The sequence below is a fragment of the Colossoma macropomum genome, unplaced genomic scaffold (genome assembly GCF_904425465.1).
Source record: "Colossoma macropomum unplaced genomic scaffold, Colossoma_macropomum, whole genome shotgun sequence".
In the NCBI taxonomy this organism is placed as follows: domain Eukaryota; kingdom Metazoa; phylum Chordata; class Actinopteri; order Characiformes; family Serrasalmidae; genus Colossoma; species Colossoma macropomum.
In genome coordinates this window covers 100126-108248 of record NW_023495589.1, presented here as the reverse complement: position 1 = coordinate 108248, position 8123 = coordinate 100126, and the positions used below count along the sequence as shown (strand labels likewise).

The following is an 8123-nucleotide window of genomic DNA, read 5'->3' as shown; positions in this document are numbered from 1 at the left end:
TTGTCAGTGATTTCACATGTATGTCTGCACTGAATATCATGTTAATCATGTTGTTAGTTTATCAGTTTCTCTTTGTCATCAGTACAATATGAGCACATTTAAATATTATTCTATGATAACAGTATAAATTATAATGCAATATATCAGCCTAGAATTATCATTACTACAGACATATTCAGCTCATGTTCTATGAAAGAATATTAAATACTCAAATAATCATCTTGTACTCAGATAAAACAAAGAGGAAGAGAAAAGAGGAGGAATGAGGCCAGAGCGAGGTTCCCCACATGGAAGCTCCGGCAAGCGAGAGGATGAAGTGGGCAGTGAACCAGCCCAAGAGAACAACTCTGGGACAGGAAAAAGCCACTGAGCAAGGTCAGTCCACTTGCCCCATACTGTAAAACTAAATGCTATCATTGAGGAAATGTGATTGGATAAAAAGAGGTGACATGCAGTCAAAATTGTAGGCAGAGGAGTAGAAAAGGTAGGTAAAGTGAACAGAACATTAAATATTCAAATGCTTATACTGTACTCAGTTGCTCCACGAGGAAAGAGGAAGAGAAAGGAGGAGGGATGCAGCCAGAGTGTTGCAGAGGGAACACACTGCAATCCCAACAATCCAGCAAAGAAGAGGAAGGGGGCAGAGAACCAGCCCAAAAGAATGTCTCAGGGACAGAGGACAGCCACCGAGCCAGGCCCGTCCACTGGTCAGACAACTGCACACTGTAAATATTTAATTTCACTTCGTTGTAAGAGAGCTGGAATTATCTAAATGAAGTTCACAGAAAGTAGATTCCACTAAATCCTTCATAGCCAGTAATGTTGATTGGTAAACCTCTGTAAAATTATCTAAAAATTTTGTTCATTTGTAACATTATTTTTTTCCATAGACACCTTCGCCTCCCACTATGTGATTGGAGAACAACTGGGCCAAGGAAGCTATGGGTCTGTCTTCAAGGGAAGTCGCATTTCGGATGGCCTACAGGTTCTGCTCACTCCTCTTTCATTCATTTCATTTTAACAGTCATTATTTCTCCTCCTCTCTTTTCACTGCTGGAAATCTCAATATCTTTTGTCTTTGTTTGTAGGTGGCCATCAAATTTGTATCAAAACAGCCAGCTGATAGCCGATATCTCCGAAGTGTAAGTGCACCTACTTATAGTAACACATGATGCTCCCAAACAGCCCCCATGTGTTTCTCCCCATGTTCTTCACCTCACTATCATACTGTCTGCTTTCCTGCAGCCTGTTGAGTCCAGAGCCGTGCCTGCGGAAGTGGCTCTGATGCAGATGATGAACGAGCCACCTGTCTGCAGTAACATCATCAAGCTCATCGAGTGGTTTGATGAGCCAGACCAATACATCCTGGTCCTGGAGCGCCCCGACCCTTGTGTGGACTTGAAGAGCTTCCTTGACAACTTAGGAGGCTATGCTGATGAAGAGACGGCCCGAAATATAATGCTCCTGGCTGTGGAGGCAGCGAACCAGTGCAGCTTGTGAGGTGTCCTGCATCGGGACATTAAACTGGAGAACTGGACAACTGTGCTGCTTATGAATGTGAATAAGTCCATTCGTCTCCAAATGTTTGTCTTAAATCTTTGCCTTTGCCTTTTTGTTAGCTATATAGCATACAAGTTCAGTGTGCTAGATTAGACTGGATTCCCTGCTGTCACACAAGTGCAACTGCAAATGCTTCCATTTTCTGTGAATTTTGTCCCTTTGCCCTTTCCTTACCCCCAGTTGTACTTTGTACATTGCTGGAGGAAAGCCACGTAACAAAGCTCTGTGAATAATCTCATATATTAAGGAGATATATGTACTTCTGAGATGAATCACTGCAAGCATGATCTGTAATATCAGTCATTACACCTAATCAGTGTATTTGACAAGTATTAGCTCATCTTAAATCAAATGTATTACTTCTAATTCCCAACGGACCTACAACAAATGCAAACAGCAGCAGTTTTTGGTGCCAGTTGCACTGTGCTGGGGAATAAGCTAGAGCTTTTCTCACTTTTGTGGAGCTTATGTGCAATAAAAAAAAAAAAGCGTAAAAAAGAATTATGTATGTTTGTATGCAGGAATGGTGTAGTATTGTCTCAACATGAGTTAAGTAGGAATTAATTATTTGTTCAGCTTTGGGGAAAAAATCCCCTCCCTCTCTGCTAGCTACAGTTCCATCCACTATACGCTTACATAACTAATTGTACTTGTCAGGCTGTATATTGTTTTACTTTATTACATTTTACATTTTTCTTCTTAGTATAAAAAAACGTGTTTACTGTGTAGTTCATGAGCAAATATGTACGAATAGTCATCCGAGTGGCTCTTTGTAAATTGCTGGAGACCTTGTTTGCAGTTGCAGAAAACATAACCCGAAAAAGCGTATGTGTGTATGCAATAACGGACACAAGCAGAGAGGAGAACCATTCTAAGTTAGTCATTTTCAATGTGTCTGCCCCTTCACCACAAGCACTCTGATACAGCCCTGTCACATGTGGGTCACTGCTTTAGACAGATCTCCTCAATATTGTTTCACCTAGATCCCACCTTACAGATAAACATACATCATTAGAGATTTTATTCAGTCAGTTCATCAAAGAACTACCTAACTCTCTCTCTCTCTCTCTCCCTCTCTCTCTCTCTCTCTCTCTCTCTCTATCTCTCTCTTTCTGCATTTGTCTTGAACTGTGTGAGAGGCTATTTAGCATTTACATTACAGGTGTGTAATTTTACTGTTTGATGGTTGTGAATGTGTTTACGGGCTATAGAGGTTCACACATATTAATGTTAGTTAATGTTCAGGGAGCTGATGGGCAGCAGGACTTTAAGGTCATTAATAATTACATGATGAATAGAGTAATGCACTTTTAATGTAGGCTTAATTAAACAGTGGAAAAATTCTGCACAGGCTTTCAGGAATCTTAGGCTACTTTTTTTAAAAAAAAAAAAACATAAACTAGAAGTATTTTGTTTTCATCTAACCATGAAATACATAGAAGTTTAACATCAATCGTTACTTTGTTACATGGTTCACAGAAAGATGAGTAAATGTGCACTAGCAGAGCACACAGTCACAGCACTCAAAATATTTTTTCATGTAATATCATGTTTGGCTTTAGTTTGTCTATACGTTATTTCTGTTGATTTAGCCAGGTCAACTCAGGTAATAATTTCAGGTTGTGATTGTGGACCTACAAAAAGTAACTGAATTACTCAAGTAGTTTTCCAATAGACTTTATTTAGACCCATTTGAGTGATTTTCTTTATTGATCAATTTCTTTGTACGCAAATTGTCTTTACAGTAACAGAACTTTTACTTAAGTGAGGATTTTCAGTACTCTTTCCACACTAAAATGTACACTACCTGTATAAATGTTCATTCTAAGCAGCATCAACTTTAACTGTGCTGTTCCACTGTTACTGACGTCTTCACTGGTAAGATCCTCAGAGGATGAACAGAACGATTACAGAGAAATGGTAAAACTCTCTCAGTGAAAGTGTGTGTTATAGTGTGCAGGTGTTTGTTGGTTAGAAGATCAGTGAAGGTCACTTCCCCCTGTCCCAGTCCAGCTGCACTCTGACCCTCTGCAGCTTCTCTTTAGGTTTGAGGAAGTGACCTGACTGTCCTGAGTAGAGTATCCAGTATTCATCATTGGTTTTACTGTACTGCAGGCTCCACACTAATTCCGAGAAAGAGTTTCCTTTTCTTGTTACAGACTCTGGTATCACACCCAGTGCCCAGTCATCACTGTCTCCAACCTGGACGTCCCAGCAGTGTGTCCCTGAGTTAAAACCCTCAGAACCCAGAACACACTTGCACTTATCAAATCTCTCTGGATTATCAGGAAGTGATGATCTCTGTTTCCTGTTTTCTACAGCAGTGAGATCATCAGACAGGTGGAGGTCTGGATGTGCAGTGTCGGGGTCCAGAATAACAGGGGCTGAGGAGAGAGAACACAGTGAAACATCATGTTTTTCTCTCATTTCTGCAAATGTTTTACCTCTACAGACTATTTTCTTTACTGTGAGTAAAACAGCTTTAGAGGTCGATTGCAGAACACAGATTAACTTTAATCCTGGACTAAATGTTGATGTTCAGTTCAGTGTAGCACTAAAGAGTATTAGTGATTCATAGAGCTGGATATTCTTTAACACTTTCAGATACACTGACTTTGATAATGACTCCTAAACAATACCTTTTTCCATATCAAATAAATTAAAGCACCATAAAATCTTGTATTTGTTGAAATGGCTCTTCAGGTTCAGGTCTTTTGTTCTACACAGTGATTTCCCAAATTAGGAATGCTGCATTCTTAATGATGGTTAAAATTTACATTAGTGCAGAAGCAGACTGTGTGTGAGAGATCAACCCTAAGAGAAACAGAACTTACTGTACTGGAGAATCTCCTGCATGTTCTCCCACACTCTGAACTTCAGGTTGAAAAGGTGTTTCACTACATTGATCAGAGCTCCTGATGTCTTCTCTGGATCCTTTGTTGTGAGCTGAGCTCTGAAAATAGAAGATTGTATGAAATATTGTATAAAGTTTACAGTCTGTAATTTATTTACCTAAATATCAATATTTTATGACATTTATTACCTTGAGTCAATAATTCTGTTCTTTGCATCAAAAAAATATTCCTGCTACAGGTCTTATTACTACATTTAAAAAAAAAAGTGTTTATTTGATTTATTATAATGCATTATTATTTGCAATTATGAAAATACATTCACTCGTCTATTTATTAGGAACACCTACTTGTTTCTACACTTACTGTCAATTTTATCTGCTCCACTTACTACATAGGTGCACTTTGTAGTTCTACAATTAGAAAGAGAATAAAGAGTTATTTAGTGCGTGAGTGACAGACAAATAAAGAGATACAGGGTAACCAAAAATGAGGGAGCTGGAAAAAAAGAGAAAAAAGAATAAAGGGGACACTAACCTGTAAGAACAGAACGTCCTCAGCTTCCATTTCCTTCTCTATGTTTCTGATTGTGTCTGAAAGAGATGATATTTCTCCATTCATCTCCTCAATCTTCCTCCTCATCATCCGACTCTTCTGCTCCTCTTCCTCCTTCAGTGCAGCTATCCTTGCTGCTTCTTCATCTCTTAGAAACTGGTGAAGCTTCTCAAACTCCTCCTTTATCTGCCTCTCTGTGTGCTGGGCCTGCGTCTGGAATGAGAGACCATTAGGAAACACAAACTCTAACAGATGATCTACAAGCATTTACCACCTACAGGAGAAGTGGACACTCATCAGAATCATGACCTCAGCAACATGTTTTACAGTTCAAGATGATGTTTCACCTTAATGTGAGCTGCTGTTTGGTCATAGTCTTGTTTAGCTTCCTCTAAGACTCTCAGATTCTTCTGTAGAGGCTCCAAAGCAGACTTGAGTTTATTCTGGAATTAAACAGCAGTTCAACTGACAGCATTCTCCACACTTCACAATATTAGAACTATATGAATGTGCTGAATAATGGCGGACTGGATTTGCCAAAATGAAAAATAAATAAAATGAAAAAATAAATGGATCAGTAAATGAATCAAAAATTAATGTTTCATGTTCAGGCTTAGCAATCAAGCCCAGGAGGAGTTGATGAAACTGTTCTTTCACCAACTCCATAAAGAACTGCAGTGTCACGAACAGACAAACCTGCCGATAAATAACTTTCGATGGCTTCCACAGGCAGCATGTGAGCAGGGCGCCTGAATGTCTGGATGATCTGAATTTTGCAGAAAAAGATGATGAACCACCTCCTCCAGAGTTTTGAACACTACAGGGTTGACTTCCGTATCAGCAGATCAGCAAAGTGGAACAAACTGTCCCCTCAGCCTTCATATGAACGAGTAAATAATCCGTATCTGCATTTTCAGCCAGATCAGCCGAGACTCTCAGATCTCTGACTGTAAGCAGCCGTTACTGTACTGTCTTGTCCTTAGTTACCGCTGATAGAGCAAGACATGAACAATCGATCTACAGAATCTGATATCGATCAACCAATAGGAATATTAAGACGCTGTGACATCATTGATTGACAGCCCCTTTATTAGCATAAGAACAAGGAAATACAGAAATAAATAAATAGAGAAATAAATAAAAAGAGAAATGAATAGTTAAGGAAATAAATGAATAGAAAAAGAAAAAATGTTAATAAGGAAACATAAATAACAAAAAAATTAATACAAACATTAGTGAGAAGGGGAAATTACTAAATAGACATATAAGTAATGCAGACATATTCATTTATGTAAGGTTTTGTTCATTCATGTTTAGATTTTATGTAGATGTATATTTATTGATTTTTAGATTCATCATCATTATTCTTTGCAATTCTTATTCATATATGAATTTACTAAGCCATTTAGTTTTAATTTTATTTTTATTTGTTTTATTTATTTTTCATTTTGGCAAATCTGGTCCTCCATACTGAAGGTCCCACAGAGTGAAACTGTACAAAGTCAGCTTTGCCGTCTCTCCCAAATAGCCATTTTATTAACTTGATATTAACTTGACATACGACCTGTTCAACATCCAAAACAGGAAAAGCTGCTACTCAGAAAGAAAAGAAAGTAGAATTCACTTCACTGTTAAGAAACAAATGTTTTAGATGAACCTTCCTACCTTAGAGTCAGTCACAGCTTCATCTACTGGACAGAATTCATGATTTTTGTGGTTCTTTGAAGTCTGACACACCAAATACACAGACTGCTGATCATCCAGACAGAAGAGTTTGAGTTTCTCATTGTGCAGACTGCAGAGCACCTCAGACCCTGCTGAAGATCTCTGACTCCTGCTCTCTAGAAAAAACTCACAAAGGTTCTTCAGTGCAAGATTAAAGGGAGGATCATCTTTAGAGGATCTTCTTCTACAAACTGGACGTTCTCGAGATCTCTCAGTTTTCCAGAACTGCTGCAGACAGGTTTTACACACACTGTGGCTGCACGACAGAACAACAGGATCCCTGAAGATTTCACAGCACACACAGCATTAAAGATCCTCCACTGGTAGCTTAAAGATGCCATTTTCTCCAATGACTACTGGTCTCTTCTTCTAATGGTTTCTCCTCTCTGTCAGCAGAGTGACAGTATGAGGTTCAGTTTCCTCCAGCAGGTAGTCTGTGTAGTGGAGGAGGAGTTATGAAAGGGAGGAGCTGAATTATCTTTTTTATCCATTGGATGCTCTTGTAATTCAAACTTAGACAAGGCTATCATTTAAAACCCAGAGTAAGGTTGTTTTCCTTGTATGTAAACATTCTTTTAAATAACAGAACCACAGACAAAGTCAAATGTTCTATAAAATCTTTTATCTTTTAAAATCAGTCATTTCATGATTTCTTTTAATTACATAATGAGTTCTTTATGTTACACAATGGGCAAATACATTCTGTGGAGAGTTTTTCAGAAGTTGTTTTTTTTCTGCAAGTTTTTTTTTTTCTCTCTAAATGTTTATATTATATTAGTCATTACATTTAGGTTGCAGTTTATTTGATGTGTTCATTTCAAATTTTGAGCACATAATAACTTTGCATCTTGCAATTTCTGAAACAGTTCAGTCAAAAACATCTGATCAGTAATGATGTAACACTACTGACTTCACTTTACACCAGTGGCAGCATGACTTGACTTCCTGTTTGCACTGCAGTTTAAACCAACCCAGTCTCAAAGAAAATACACTCACATACAACTTAACTGTAGCACCTGGAATACGTTACAGATCAATGTCCTGTTATAGGAATACGATGATTGTCAACATTTTAGACTTTAACTGCTGCTCTTACAGCCATGTTCTACAGTAATTTATTACTCGAACACACCGCGTCAATGTCACATGGTCATTGGCAGCTCGCAGGGTTTCCAGAATATGTTTTACTATGGATTAGTAGAGATTTCAGAATTGATCTGCATGTATCCGTTTCCACTATATCAGACATGACGGTGTAAGATAAATGTAAGAACCTATCAGATACACATTTTAAAATGTAAGGAAAACATAAAGGAAGTCAAAGGTACAAGGCTGTGTATATGAACCCCTTACTGGGACTACACTGGTGCAAATTCCAGTGCCCCGTGTTTGGCTCAGGCAGAACATAGAGCCTGTATATAAGTATTTTAG

At 38.2% G+C, this 8123-nt stretch overlaps 1 pseudogene; it reads right to left on the bottom strand.

The window, feature by feature from the left end:
- Positions 1 to 3400: 3400 nt before the first annotated feature.
- On the bottom strand, positions 3401 to 7794 carry LOC118802505 (annotated as a pseudogene).
- Between the last annotated feature and the right edge of the window lie 329 nt (positions 7795 to 8123).